The 15,657-nt window shown below is 40.3% G+C and overlaps 1 long non-coding RNA gene across 1 annotated transcript in view; it reads left to right on the top strand.

The window, feature by feature from the left end:
• Window positions 1-3,293: 3,293 nt before the first annotated feature.
• The window catches only part of LOC133257381 (uncharacterized), a 28,208-nt gene continuing 15,844 nt past the window's right edge, over window positions 3,294-15,657 (top strand). Inside the window, exon 1 of the long non-coding RNA XR_009739527.1 lies at window positions 3,294-3,552. This is a non-coding gene — a long non-coding RNA (uncharacterized LOC133257381). The remainder of the gene's footprint in view (window positions 3,553-15,657) is intronic.

Raw genomic sequence — 15,657 nt, 5'->3', positions numbered from 1 at the left:
GCCACAGGGAGCCCCAGAGCACCAGGAGGAAGGCTCTGAGAATCTCAGTGCACCAGTGCCTGCATCTCCAGAGGTCGAGTGCTCCCCACCGCAGCCCGTTGTCTGTGCATTCAGGACAGAGGATTTCAGGAGAATTGGGAAGCCCGGGCAGCGCTGGGTGAGTGCTGGCTGTCAGGGACACCCACATGCTGGCACCAGAAACCCCAGCCTGACCACCCTGGGCAAGTTATGGGTGAGGTCACTGCTGTCAGGATGGTTTTTGGTGCTTTGGCCCGTGATATTAGATGATAGAATAATACCATCCTTCAATAAATGGTATGGTTAACTGCTCTTGTGTCATCAAGAAATCCTGGTGTGAGCCAACGAGTGTGCTGAGCCACAGGTCCAGAAACGATGGTCTTGACAGGGAAAATGTACGCTTTGGGAAGAATGCAGAGAAAGCCTTCAAATGGAGTCCATGAAGCCTTAGAATCAGGTTTTCCTCTGGGTGTTGCCGTGTGTGTGTGTGTGTGTGTGTGTGTGTGTGTGTGTGAAAGAGAGAGAGACGGGGACGGGGGCAGAGAAGGAAGTCCCAAAGCTGCGCCTCAATCCATGCTTCCAGGGATGTTTCGAGGCTCACCGTCCTAAAGCACACGTGACCTGTGACATCACTTTAACTTCTGAGCCAAAGCCTTTGGCACTGTCCCAAAGACTCACTGTACCTGGACAGTGTCTCAATACTAGAGCCACACTGAGCTGTGTAGGACAGTCATGTGCCGATATACCGCGTCAGTGCAGAGATCAGGTTTCTGTGAGAACATCCCACTGGCAAAGGTTCCTCTCAAGTGCAGTAGCTCAAGAATACAAATGTGTTAAATCTCAGATGACATGTTGTTCTGCTGCCTGTCTCTTGTCCTGTCCTGGCCTGTAGTAACTGTGCGTGGTGACTGGCCAGGGTTAGGGCTGAGAGAAGATGATGCAAGGGAGGGAAACTCGGGCTATGCTTGCTGAGAGCTGGTAGCTGGGGTCAGCCAGCCAGGCAGGAGCTTGTGGGCACAGAGGACTGGCAAGATGTCAACCCATTTACACAGTGCTGCCCTTAGGATTTGCTCTCAGTGGACTTATTAGAAATCTGCCTGGATATCTCAGTTCCCCTCCTCTTCAATGCCATTCTGTTAACTTAACTGTAATGATTACCTGGTGTGACATTTAAATATCCCTAATATTCTCTATTATTTGTGATCATTCTCCTTTACTGGTTACGTCCTTGGGAGCGAGATGTCTGTAGGCAACACCCCACGGAGTTGAGCAGGTGTAGAAATCAAGAAATACTGGCTTGAGTGAGTTAAGAATCTAACTATTGAATTATTAAAGAAGCAACCAGGCTTAGTCCAGATAATTTTATAAATATTCAAGTAGAGAAGGCATGCAATCTCTATCAACATTTCAAACTTCTTGAAAGTGACTTCTAAGTATTTTACCATTCCAACAGAGTACATACACACACACACACGAGATAAAAGTTACCTGAAACAAAACTTACTCTTATCCTTATTACATGTGATACACTGATTTTTAAAATTCTGTTTCATTAAAAAAAGAAGAAAAGAGCTGGTCACCATGCATTAAATTGATTTCCTGATCTACCAATGGGTGGCAATTTGTTTGCAAAATATTGGCTTACTTCATTGGACTATATTAAACCTGGTAAGGAACCCTATTCTGCTTTGCCCTTTTCTCTAAAAACCATAAAAATATTTTCTATTCATACATAATTTACATAAGCTAAGCTTGGAAGCAAAGCTTTACATTTCTTAAGTAGGTTTCACATCCAGGAAGTAGTGAAATTTAGAGCCACAGCCAGTCTTAAGTTTCCAAATCAAAGGCTATTTCCACTTTATCATGCTGCATTCATGATCTGATTAGTGTCGGTCTAGCCTCCAAAACTTGGTTGTAAGTTCCCAAAAGACCATGAATACTCCTAACACCATGCTGGATGCCCCAGGGGTGATGTGCTCAATGGGAAACAGAAAGGTATAATAAGGTTAGTCAAAAGCCATGTTCTGGTTTTGATATTGTATTTTGGGCATTTTTGTGCCAAAACTTTTTATAATGCTTTAGAGGCAAACCTCATAAAAGGAATGATTTTGTTTCATAGATTGTATCATATTTATGATACCCTATGTGTCAATGTTTCCCAAGCTTGTAGGATCTTTTGAGTGAACAGATAGGAAGTCATGAGAGAGGGACACTGGTTCCTACCTGTACTTGAGCTTTCCCCAGAGCTCAAAGAGAAAGTTCCAGAAAGGCCAATAAAAGGACCAGACAGCAAAGTCTTTATTTCTGCTAGTTTTCCCAAATGGCTTTCCTCAGGCTGTAATTTGCAGACCTGGCAGACTCTGAACCCATGGTCAGTGGTAAAGTATCAAGAATAAGCCCCCATTTCAGTTCCTTTGGGGCTCTCCAGATAAAATGCAAAATCCTTAGGGGAACACATATATACATCTGTCCTAAGGTATACCCACATATGTATGTGGGGGTAGGTAAGAACTTGTAAAGACTGAATAGGCAATAAATACTCACCTGTTGATTGAGAGTACGGATGTGAAAAATCAAAGTGTGAATGTATGCTATACATATGTGGATATTCAGCATTTTTATATGTCCTCATAAGGCCTGTTTTCCTCAATGTTCTAGGAGCAGGAGGCGTGACAATACCAGTCCTGGGGGCACTCAGAAAGGAAAGGATTGGGGAAAGAATAGCTGAATGGAGAAAAGTGAAGGGAGGAATGGGAAAAAAAGAATGAGAAGAAAACATGGCTGAAATTGCAGGAAGAAGGCCCAGCAACACTGAGCGCTGATCACATCTTTGTTAGTTCTAGAATCATCTTTATCTTACTTGTTACTTTGTATACTTTGTTGGACTCAAAGTACACATTTCATATGGTGGAAAGTTTCCCTGTTTACTTACTCTTCCTGACCCAGCTTTAAAGGCTATTTGACCATTTCAATATGTTTCTTGTAGCTGATATACCTGTGAGCTGAGGTAAGGAGTGGGAGGAAGCAGGCTAAGATGGCTTCCTACATCTAGTTCATGTGAAAGAAACCTATCCTAATATTACATCAAATGGAACCCTCTCAGTAAGAGAAAAATAGGTGATGTTGCAAGGATAAGACTCACCTTTCAACCTCATGACTGATAAGGTTTGGAGGAAAGAATGACATTCTGTTCAAAAGTCAGGTCAAAAGCTTATCCACACACTGATTTCTCAATCCAGGATCTGTAATACCAAATAAAACAAAGGCCTTGGTCCCAAATGAAGTCATTAGCAAATATCTCTTTGCTCTGCTGGGAGTTCTGTTCTCTCACAACATCCTTTTGAATTATCACTTTGTATTGAGGCAGCAGTTTTACTCTTTCAAATGAAGTATACAATCTCAGAAGAGGCCAGTGGTTCCGAGGGCGGAAGGGAAGGATGGTTCTACCCTTGTGCTGGGAGAAACATTAAGATCAAGAGCACAGCTATGGGAGTCAGACAGCCTGGATCTGAAATTGGTTCCACCACCAGCTCTGTAAGTGACACAACCTTTCTATGCCTCTTTTGTGAAAGTCAATGAAATGGTTTTCATATGAATGATACAAGTGATGTACTTGTTTAAAGCAGTGCCTGAATACAGCAGGCATTCATTAAATCCTAGATATGAATAGGATCTAAAAAATAAATATTATTTGCTAAGTTTGTGGTTTATTTTGGTAGGTTTTTCCCCCTGCATCTTTATAAGGACCAGTGGTTTTAAGAATCTTGGAATAATAGGTCTGAAAGGAATGTTTATTTTACAGAGATGTAAAAAGCCCAGAGCATTGAGCTCTTCAAGGTCACACAGATATCTAGCGGTACACTCAGGACTAGAAACCAGACTGCTGACTTCAGACCATTCTCCACTGGACACTTTTTCCCTGAGGGAGGATGTCCAGGACCAAGAAAGTTCCATCAGAGCAACAGCAACAACCAGAACTGCCGTACCTCCTCCAGGGGCTCCCTTGTCACCCCAATGACAATCTTAAGCTGGTTTGTTCATTCGTTCATTCACTCACTCACTCACCCATTCCCTCACTCACCCATTCACCCATCACTGAGTTAGGCTATCAATGAAAGGTACAGAAAAGTAAAATGCAGTCTTTGTCTTTAAAGGACTTCGGTTGAAACTGGGGCAACAAGAGGCAGAAATAAAATGATACAATAATACAAACACTTAATGATATGGAAAGTATTAGAAAGGTTAGTCATCTTTTGCTATACAACCAATCAGAAGCTTGGTAAAAGAACTTATGATAAGGTCAGTACATTTATAAAATGACTAGGATAAATGAAACTAAGCAGGTCTACTATGAGCTGGGCTGTGCTTACTGTTTAATGTAGCTGTAGGTGTAGGTGCGGGAGGCGTCAGGTTTCTGCAGTGCCTTTCTGTTCATCTCCCCTGCTGCCCAGGGATGATTCCCTGAGAAGTCCTCCTTAGACAGAATCTGCATTTTCAACCATAGCCCCCTGCTATATCACAGCCCTGTTTGTGTGGTGGTGAGGTGTCTGGGAGGGAAAGCATTCTATAGTTTTGTAGTTAAATCTCAGTGTTTGAGTATGCTTTGGTCCCTGGTAGGTGACCTTCACAAGTGTCTCTTGGACCCCTTCTCTGTTAGGCAGGACAGGAAACAAACACATTGAGGGCTGGAGGCAGGGGAGAGCACTTCTCCCAAATGGACAAAGACTCGGGTAGAATCTTTCCCCTGAAGGGCAGGGCTTCATTATGGAAATCACTCTGGATTTATTTCAAATTAGGAAAACTTTTCCACCACCTGTCAGAGCCAAGAGGTGATGTTTCTTGGTTCTTCACTGTGAGAACCTGGTGGGTTTCCTAGAAGTAAAGTCCATGGAAGTATGAGTGATCCCCTAAGATCAGAGATTCTAGGAGTCTCTCACTCTCTTACTAGTCCGCACTCAGCTCCTGCAACTTGTCAGAATTACCACAAAAATGTTGCTATCAGTGTCTGGCTCCAGTGATTCCCATTCCAGGGAAGTGGACCTCAGTGACCTTACCATCCATCCAGATTTTGGGGTGGTCACTTGCCCTGCTACCTAAGCTTCATGAGTCCATGGAAAGTCCCTGATTTTTAGTGTTTTTTTTTTTCACTTTTTTTGGGGGTAAGATTGTGGTTTTTACATGCAGGGCTGAAGCCTAAAGTTCCAGCTTCATTTTTTACATTTGGATCTGCAGTTATACCAGCCCCATTTGTGGCAAAGACTCTTATCTCCCCACTGAATCTTTTGGCATCCTCATCAAAAATCATTTGACCATAAATATGGGAGTTTATTTCTGGACTTTCAATTCTATTCTCAAATGATCCAAATGTCTACTTTTATGCCAGTATGACACTGTCTTGATGACAGTAGCTTTGTAGTAAATTTTTAAATTGGGAAGTGTGAGTCCCTCAAATCCATTATTTTTCCCCAAGATTACTTTGGTTATTCTAGTTCCCTTGCATTTCCTATGAATTTTAGAATTACCTTGTCATCTTGTGCAAAGAAGCCAGCTGGAATTTTGAAATAAATTGCACTGAATCTTTAGATCAATTTGGAAAGTTTTGCTTATGTTAACAATATTAAGTCTTCCAATTCTTAGATGTGGGATGTCTTTCCATTTATGTAGGCCTTTTTTTCTTTCAATGATGTTTTAAAATTTTAGGTGTACAAGTACTACACTTTTGTTATATTTATTCCTGAATGTTTTATTATTTTAATGCTACTACAATTGGAATAGTTTTTTTTTAAGTTACATTTATGGATTGTTCACTGCTAGGATACTAACATAAAGTAATTGATTTTTGTATGTTGACTTCATATTCTGCAAACTTCCTGACTTGTTTATTAGTCCTTATGATTGTGAAGTGTTTCTTTTAGGATGATCAGTTATAACTTCTCTACAATTCAGTGAAATTGGGATTAAAAATGCCCATGAAACTTATCAACTAGAACCATAAAATTTGTCAATTAGAACCATTCTTTAGTTGTGTGTGCACAAGAATAAAGATAACAGTAAGCAGTAATAGTGTTTTGATCTTTGGCTGGAGATTTACTGTCCAGGTGTTGTTATGAAAGTATGTTAAAAAAGTGTCAAAGATACTGATAAAAAAAAATTGAGACAACCTATCATGTTATAACAGTCTAAGTTGGCATGGAAGCCTTAGCAAGTCCTCACAGACAGGGAAACATGATGGGGGTTAAAGAACTGGAGGTCTCTCTAGTGTTGAAAGAAGGTACGGTGGGAGTGAAGGCACAAGAGAAGTAGAAGGACAAGAGGTTGAGACTCATAACGGGACAGTGCACTTCAGAGTTTCAGATGTGGTGCGTTCCAGGTGATGACAAGATTCTAGGTGTGATTTGGCTAAAGCAGAGTGGATGTGAGAGACCCTGGAATCACGAAAGTCTGGGTTCGTTTTCTGGATGGCTCATCTATTAACACACAACCTTGATATCACCAGAATTATGATAGGAACTGGGGTAGAAAGAAAGATTCAGGTCCTATATTTGCCAGTTAATGAGAGGGGATATCCTAGGAAGTTGGTAGATGACAGTAATAAAGTGAGGTAGAGGTTGGTAAACCTGAATGACCTAACCTCATGGGATCAAGAGCTTATACCCAATGTAGCCAAGGGTTACAAGGCTCTCTTTAATCACAGTGGCTCCTTCTGAGATGGTTCTTAAGGTGGGGAAGCATCCTGAGAGAATCTTTGGGGGTGAACCAGAGTGTTAGCCCATCTCTGCATTCGAGAACTCAGCCTGGTTGTTCTGATTTAACCAACAGTTCAGTTCAGTTCAGTTCAGTCACTCAGTCGTGTCTGACTCTTTGCAACCCCATGAATCGCAGCACGCCAGGCCTCCCTGTCCATCACCAACTCCCGGAGTTCACCCAGACTCACGTCCATCGAGTCAGTGATGCCATCCAGCCATCTCATCCTCTGTCGTCCCCTTCTCCGCCTGCCCCCAATCCCTCCCAGCATCAGAGTCTTTTCCAATGAGTCAACTCTTCTCATGAGGTGGCCAAAGTACTGGAGTTTCAGCTTTAGCATCATTTCTTCCAAAGAAATCCCAGGGCTGATCTCCTTCAGAATGGACTGGTTGGATCTCCTTGCAGTCCAAGGGACTCTCAAGAGTCTTCTCCAACACTGCAGTTCAAAAGCATCAATTCTTCAGCACTCAGCCTTCTTCACAGTCCAACTCTCACATCCATACATGACCATAGGAAAAACCATAGCCTTGACTAGACGAACCTTTGTTGGCAAAGTAATGTCTCTGCTTTTGAATACGCTATCTAGGTTGGTCATAACTTTCCTTCCAAGGAGTAAGCGTCTTTTAATTTCATGGCTGCAGTCACCATCTGCAGTGATTTTGGAGCCCAACCATCAGGAGGTGTTATTTCCCACTGTTTTCCTCTTCCCAGTGAGAATTGCTGTTTTAGGTATGGCTACAGAAATCCAGGGAGAATTCCTGAGGGGCATATGGCTTCTGTCCTATTCATACTCTTGTGCTTGCAACTGAAAACTACATACAGACTTGAATTTAGATTTCTGACAGACCTTCCCAAGGAAAAACACATGTACTTTTTCGTAATTATGTTTAATTTGATATGAAATAGTATAAATGCATGCATTCATTTTAATAACAGGTGTTATTTACAGTGAAATGAACAGATCTTAAATGCACAGTTTGGTGAGCTTTGACAAATGCATAAGCTCTCACCTATTATCAGGCTACAGAATACTTATTCTAGAAAGTTCCCTGATGACCCTTCCCACTCAATTCCTGCCCTCCTTGAGGCAACCACAGGACTGATTTCTATCATCATAGATGAGTTTTGTTATTTTAGGGCTTCATTTTAATGGAAACATGGTTGGTACTCTTTCGTGTCTGGCTTCTTTTGCTCCACATAATGAGGCTTAAAGTTAGAACTTGGGTATTAAAACAAGTAATTCTAATAGAAAATTCTCATTATTACCAAGGTGACTGAATTCAGATCAAAAGAAGGCAGATATGTAATAGAACTGTGGTGTGTTTCCCCGCTCCTGGATAGAATTTGCCAAGAAAGCCCAAGATACTTTAATTACACATTGCAGAAATTATCCTGTGGCTAAAGTCCACTTGGCTTTGTGTCCCCATCACCACCTACTTCCTGAATTCATCTTCTGTTGATGGATTCTCAGGTTGTTTCATATATCTGCTGTTGTGAATACGCTGCTAGGAATATGGGGGTGCAGATATTTCTTTGTTATCCTCTTTTCATTTTCTTTGGATATATACTCAGAAGTAGGATTTCTGGATTATATGGTAATTCTATTTTTAATTTTTTGAAGAACCTCCGTACTGTTTTCCATAGTGGCAACACAATGTACATTCTCATCAAAAGTGGACAAGGATTCCTATTTTTCCACATCCTCATCAACCTTAACTCTTGTCTTTATGAAGACAGCCATTCTAACAAGTGTGAGATGATTTATTGTGGTTTTGATTTTCATTTCACTGATGATGACAGATGTTGAGCACCTTTTCATGTATCTGTTGGCTTCCTGTATAACTTCTTGGAAGAAATGTCTATTCAGTTCCTCTGTCCCATTTTTAATTCAGCTTGTCTGTTTTTGCTTTTGAGTTGTATGAGTTCTTTATATATTTTGGATATTAACCCTTTATCAGATATATGATTAACAAATATTTCCTTTCATTTCATATGTTGCCTTTTCATTTCATGGATTGTTTCCTTTGCTGTGGTGAAGCTTTTCAGTAGTCCCACTTTTTAATTTTTGCTTTTGTTGCCTTATTGCTTGATATTTTCACTCTTCTGGATAAATGTGCTTTGCTGACAAGTGAGAGAAAAGTTCAGTTATCTAATTACAGACTTTTGGAAGTGTGTGTATGCATGCAAGAGAGAGAGAGACAAAAACAGTGGGCAACATTTCTCTGATAGGACATGCGCCTCAAAGATGGCCAGAAAACACTATTGTCTAGTGTATCAAGCATTGTTTAGTTAAAATCTTTTAATTGAAAGCATCAGTTCAGTTGCTCAGTCTTGTCTGACTCTGCGACCCCATGGACTGCAGCACTCCAGACTTCCCTGTCTATCACCAACTCTCGGAGCTTACTCAAACCCATGTCCATTGAGTTGGTGATGCCATACAACCATCTCATCTTCTATCATCCCCTTCTCCTCCTGCCTTCAATCTTTCCCGGCATCAGGTTCTTTTCCAGTGAGTCAGTTCTTCGCCTCAGGTAGCCAAAGTATTGGAGCTTCAGCTTCAGCATCAGTCCCTCCAATGAATATTCATGGCTGATTTACTGTAGGATGGACTGGTTTGATTGTCCTGCTTATCTCTCAAGAGTCTTCTCCAACACCACAGTTTAAAAGCATCAGTTCTTTGGTGCTCAACTGTCTTTATAGTCCAACTCTCACATGCATACAGGATTATAGGATAAACCATAGCTTTGACTATATGTACCTTTGTTGGTAAAGTAATGTCTCTGCTTTTTAATATGCTGTCTAGGTTTGTCATAGCTTTTCTTCCAAAGATCAAGAATCTTTTAATTTCATGGCTGCAGTCACCATCTGCAGTGATTTTGGGGCCTAAGAAAATAAATTCTGTCACTGTTTCCATTGTTTCCCCATCTATTGGCCATGAAGTGATGGGACCAGATGCCATGATCTTAGTTTTTTGAAAGTTGAGTTTTAATCCATGTTTTCCACTCTCCTCTTTCACTTTCATCAAGAGGCTCTTTAGTTCCTCTTCATTTTCTACCATAAGGGTGATGTCATCTGCATATCTGAGGTTATTGATATTTTTCCCAGCAATCTTGATTCCAGCTTGTGCTTCATCCAGCCTGGCATTTTGCATGATGTACTCTGCATATAAGTTAAATAAGCAGGGTGACAATATACAGTCTTGACGTACTCCTTTCCCAATTTTGAACCGGTCTGTTGTTTCATGTCCATTTCAAACTGTTGCTTCTTGACCTGTGTGCAGGTTTCTTGAGAGGCAGGTGAGGTGGTCTGGTATTCCTATGTCATTAAGAATTTCCCACAGTTTGTTGTGATCCACACAGTTTAAGGCTTTAGTGTAGTCAATGAAACAGATATTTTTCTGGAATTCTCTTGCTTTTTCTATGATCCAACAGATGTTTGCAATTTGATCTCTGATTTCTCTGCCTTTCCTATATCCAGCTTGAACATCTGGAAGTTCTCAGTTCATGTACTGTTGAAGCCTAGCTTGGAGAATTTTGAACATTACTTTGCTAGTGTATGAGATGAGAACAATTGTGTGGTAGTTTGAGCATTCTTTGATATTGTCTTTCTTTGGGATTGGAGTGAAAACTGACCTTTTCCAGTCCCGTGGCCACGGCTGAGTTTTCCAAATTTATTAGCATATTGAGTGCAGCACTTTTACAGCATCATCTTTTAGGATTTGAAATAGCTCAACTGGAATTCCATCACCTCCACTAGCTTTGTTCGTAGAGATGCTTTCTAAGGCCCACTTGTCTTTGCACTCCAGGATACATGGCTCTAGGTAAGGGATCACACCATTGTGGTCATCTGGGTCATTAAGATCTTTTTTTGGATAGTTCTCCAATGTATTCTTGCCACGTCTTCTTAATATCTTCTGCCTCTGTGAGGTCCATACAGTTTCTGTCCTTTATTGTGCCCATCTTTGCATGAAATATTCCCTTGGTATCTCTAATTTTCTTGACAAGATCTCTAGTCTTTCCCATTCTATTGTTTTCCTGTTTCTTTGCACTGATCACTGAGGAAGGCTTTCTTATCTCTCCTTGCTATTCTTTGGAACTCTGCATTCAGATACATATATATTTCCTTTTCTCCTTTGCCTTTCCCTTCCCTTCTTTTCTCAGCTATTTGTAAGGCCTCCTCAGACAACCATTTTGTCTTTTTGCATTTCTTCTTCTTGGGGATGGTTTTGATCACTGCCTCCTGTACAGTGTTATAAACCTCTGTCCATAGTTCTTCAGGCAGTCTGTCTATCATATCTAATCCCTTGAATCTATTTGTCACTTCTACTGTGAGTGAAGAGGAACTAAAAAGCCCCTTGATGAAAGTGAAAGAGGAGAGTGAAAAAGTTGGCTTAAAGCTCAACATTCAGAAAACTAATATCATGGCATCTGGTCCCATCACTTCATGGAAAATAGATGGGGAAACAATGGAAACAGTGGCTGGCTTTATTATTTTGGGCTCCCAAATCACTGCAGATGGTGATTGCAGCCATGAAATTAAAAGACACTTACTCCTGGGAAGGAAAGTTTTGAACAACCTATATAGTATATTAAAAGCAAAGATATTACTTTGCCAACAAAGGTCCGTCTAGTCAAGGCTATGGTTTTTCCAGTGGTCATGTATGGATGTGAGAGTTGGACTGTGAAGAAAGCTGAGCACTGAAGGATTGATGCTTTTGAACTGTGGTGTTGAAGAAGACTCTTGAGAGTCCCTTGGACTGCAAGGAAATCCAACCAGTCCATCCTAAAGGAGATCAGTCCTGGGTGTTCATTGGAAGGACTGATGCTGAAGTTGAAACTCCAATACTTTGGCCACCTCATGCGAAGAGCTGACTCATTGGAAAAGACTCTGATGCTGGGAGGGATTGGGGGCAGGAGGAAAAGGGGATGACAGAAGATGAGATGGATGGATGGCATCATCGACTCGATGGACATGCGTTTGAGTAAACTGGGAGCTGGTGATGGACAGGGAGGCCTGGCGTGCTGCGATTCACGAGTTGCAAAGAGTTGGACATGAGTGAGCGACTGAACTGAACTGAACTGTATAATCAAGGGATTTGATTTAGGTCATACCTGAATGGTCTATTCCCTGGTGGCTCAGATGGTAAAGCATCTGCCTGCAATGCTGGAGACCCAGGTTCAATCCCTGGGTCGGGAAGATCCCCTGGAGAAGGAAATGGCAACCCACTCCAGTACTCTTGCCTGGAAAATTCCATGGATGGAGAAGCCTGGTGTTACTGTACCTGGGCTACAGTCCATGGTGTTGCAAGAGTCAGACACAACTGAGTGACTTCACACTTTCTTTCACACACTTTCTGAATGGTATAGTGGTTTCCCCTACTCTCTTCAATTTAAGTCTGAATTTTTGCAATAAGGAATTCATGATCTGAGCCACAGTGAGCTCCTGGTCTTGCTTTTGCTGACTGTATAGAGCTTCTCCATCTTCAGCTGCAAAAAATATATCCCACCCATCAGAACAAGACCCAGATTTCCCCACAGCCAGTCCCTTCCATCAGGAAGCTTCCACAAGCTTCTTATCCTTATCCATCAGAGGATAGACAGAATGAAAACCACAATTTATAAAACAGATAAACAACAAAGACTACTGCATAGCACAGTGAACTATATTCAAGGATAATGCACAAATCTATAATAGAAAAGAATCTGAAAAAGAATATATATATCTCACTTTACTGTATACATGAAACTAACATAACACAGTACTATAAATGAACTATACTTCAATAAAAAAGAAATTGGAGGGATTCTTGGGACCTAATTTCTCTGAACATAAAGTTAACAGGTTAATTAAATACCAGATGATCTCTGATATCCCACCCAAGCCAAACTTTTCAAGACTTTTACACTCAGTTCAGTTCATTCGGTCATGTCCGACTCTTTGCAACCCCATGCACTGCAGCACACCAGTGAGGTCCGCAGCATGCCAGGCCTCCCTGTCCATCACCAACTCCTGGAGTTTACCCAAACTCATGTCCATTGAGTTGGTGATGCTATGCAACCATCTCATCCTCTGTCATCCCCTTCTCCTCCTGCCCTCAATCTTTCCCAGAATCAGGGTCTTTTCAAATGAGTCAGCTCTTCACATCAGGTGGCCAAAGTATTGGAGTTTCAGCTTCAACAGACTCTTAACTATTTGATTTTAAATTATCTTCCAAGCCTCATCTTCTCTAACTTGATATAAACCTAATTTTTTCATATATTCATATATTTTTACCATTAGAAATACATTTTTATATCACTTCATAAAAAGTAAAATTCAATACATAAGAGTTCAGGAGCAATGAAACATTTTTCTTCTCTTCAAATGAATTTATTAATTCAGTTCATGTTCCATAAATTGTCACTGATCTGGTAATTTGCTGAAAACATTTATATACAAATATTCCACTAAAATAAAAAGTCTGTGGACACTAAGAAATTTATTCAGCCATATATGTAATCTTAGAATAAAATACTCTGAATACATACAAATGAGTAAGACATGAGAGTATAATAAAAAGCATTTCTACTGGAGGAGTTTGATGATATATGTCTCTAGAGATTTAAAATTGCATTAGAATCACCTTATCTCCATTTTCTTTTATTTCAAAGATCTTTCATATAGCACACTACTCTTATGTTGGGAGTTTATCACTAAATTTAACTTTTTTACAATCTTAATTACTTCATTATTTCTTTTTTGTAACCATTTGAAATATTGGAATAAAGTCAGTTATTGCCAGGCTTTATGAAAATTATATCAAATTCTAAACTCGCCTAGCCCCTTCTGAATGGTGTTACCCTAGATAGCTGCTTCTCTATAGCTATTCTTTTTAACACCAACATTTTTATTCACTTTGTCATTTTAAAGAAAAATTTTCCATAATCAGAGCATCCTCCTCAGAGAATAATGAACAGAGCTCAGTATTTTCTTTATGATTGAAGATTATCCTTAACCTTTTTCTTTTACTGCAGAATCATTTATTAAGCATACATTGAACAAATTGCTAGAGATGCTACTACACTAACTCCGTGTAGGGCCTAAGTACAAGGAGACATGCTCAGGGCATATTTGGGGCAGCAGGACACAAGTGATTGCTGGCCTGGAGATGGAAAAGGTTATAAATGTATCATAACTGGTGTGTCTTCATATTTTTTCATTTTTGTTCCACACATACCCTTCAAACTAACACTAAATCTCCCATGTATACTTCTTTTTATCCATTACCAGATGTTCACCCTCTTTTAATCCTCAAATACAAATCTACAAGATAGATGGGTAAATGGTATCCTTCCCATCTGGTGGGTGAAAAAGAAATACAGGCTCTAAGGCTAAGTGCTTGCCTGGATCCTGCAATATGTAGCTGGTTGGAGTGAGGATACATTTGTCTTCCAACTCATAGCCTGACTCCTTAGTATCTCTGATTATTTTGCCTAATCTTTGCACAAAATAGGAGAGGAATTAGTAGTTGTGAATAGGAATGGAAATATGGTGAAAAGGAATACATCTATAATGAAACTCGTCAGCTTCCTTCAAAAAATAAAATGGCAGGTCTCCACACAGGTTGGGAAGCTGGATCACAGAACTCTGACTTTCATCCTTGAGATTCACTTGCCCCTAAGTGGTTTTTTACACTGGCCCAAGCTTCCCTGGTGGCTCAAAGGGAAAAGCGTCTGTCCACAATGCGGGAGACCTGGGTTTGATCCCTGGGTCAGGAAGACCCCCTGGAGAAGGAAATGGCAACCGACTCCAGTATTCTTGCCTAGAGAATCCCATGGACAGAGGAGCCTGGTACGCTACAGTCCACGGGGTCGCAAAGAGTCGGACACGACTGGATGACTTCACTTTCTTTTCACTTAAGCAGGTACACACAGATCACTTTCTTGACTCTCCATAGCACAGCTGAGAAACTTTTTTAAATGTATTTAAATAGAGATCTATTTATTCAGATTTTTGACTCCATCTTAATCATTTTGATTTCAAGTTCTTTTCTTTCAGCAGGCTAAAGATATTGTTCAGTATCTTCTTTCATCCAATACTGTTGATGACACATGTAATGCCACTTATTTTGAACAACCTTTTTCTAACCCTCTCTGGAGGCTTCAGAAGTCTGTCTTTTCTCTTGTAGTTTTAGCACATTGACTATATACCTCATGTTCTTAACTTTCATTACTTTTGTACATTGTTTTATCTTTGTTGTGTGTTTATTTTTAATCCTTCTCTATAGTTGGAATCCCAGGGATGGGGGAGCCTGGTGGGCTGCCGTCTATGGGGTTGCACAGAGTTGGACACGACTGAAATGACTTAGCAGCAGCAGCATAGTTGGTACCATTTGAATCTGAGGATTTATATGTTTCTTCAACTATAAGAAATTTCATCCTATTATTTCTTCATATTTTACCTTTCCTCTGTTTTCGTTATTTTCTACTGGGTAGATACTATGGCTTGCAGAACTCTCTTCCATGTGTTAAGTTTTCATCTTTTTCTCACTTCGTCCTTCATTTCCAGGCTATCTTCCAGATATCCAGTTTCTTTTATAGCTGCGCCCATTCTTCTATTTATATCTACTGAATTTTTAATTTCAATAATTTTTTACTTCCAAGGTCTGTCTTTGGTTTTATAACAGACAGTTTCTGATTCATTATTGTGACTCCATCCTATATCTGAAGACACTAATTAAACTTGTATTAAAATCCTTTTCTTATCACTCTATTAACTTTTGCATAGTTGTACCTCTGTTGGGTTGTTGTCTGTTTTTTCACAGTGGCTGCATGCCAGATGTTGGTGATTTCTAATTATAGCTCATCTCTGTGCTTTGGATCCTTTGCCAGATCCTTTATACTGCCAGACCCTCAG

The sequence above is a fragment of the Bos javanicus genome, chromosome 11, assembly GCF_032452875.1.
Source record: "Bos javanicus breed banteng chromosome 11, ARS-OSU_banteng_1.0, whole genome shotgun sequence".
NCBI lineage: Eukaryota > Metazoa > Chordata > Mammalia > Artiodactyla > Bovidae > Bos > Bos javanicus.
The sequence above is the reverse complement of the archived record's forward strand: the minus strand, read 5'-3'. Positions and strand labels throughout refer to the sequence as shown.